We start from the raw sequence: 605 nt of genomic DNA on the forward strand, positions 1-605 counted from the left end.
CAAATATATATACATTGAGCTGCATATACACCCCAAATATATATACATTGAGCTGCATATACACCCCAAAAAGAAATAGAATGAGATGCATATACACCCCAAATATATATACATTGAGCTGCATATACACCCCAAAAAGTAATAGATTGAGCTGCATATACACCCCAAAAAGAAATAGAATGAGCTGCATATACACCCCAAAAGAAAGGATATTGAGTTGCATATACACCCCAAATTAAATAGAATAAAGAGAGACAGAAAGAGAGAGGGAGGAACAGAGAAAAGGAGACAGAAGGAAAGGAGACAGATAGAGAGAAAGAAAGAGAGAAAGAGAGAAAAAGAGAAAGAGAGACAAAGCAAAAGGAACAGAGAAAGAGACAGAGAAAGAGAGACAAAGAGAAAAAGAGACAGAGAAAGAGACAGATAAAGAGACAGATAAAGAAGAGACAAAGAAATAAGAGACAGATAAAGAAGAGACAGAGAAAGAGAAAAAAAAGAAAAAAGAGAAAAAAAGAGACAAAAAGGAGACAAAAAGCTGACGGTGATTTTAATAGAAGGAAACTGCTGCTGCAGTTTCTGCTGATAGTGCTCCGCCTTGCCCACGG

Source organism: Eimeria mitis, genomic scaffold (assembly GCF_000499745.2).
Source record: "Eimeria mitis Houghton genomic scaffold, Emh_scaff2063, whole genome shotgun sequence".
Classification (NCBI taxonomy): Eukaryota; Apicomplexa; class Conoidasida; order Eucoccidiorida; family Eimeriidae; genus Eimeria; species Eimeria mitis.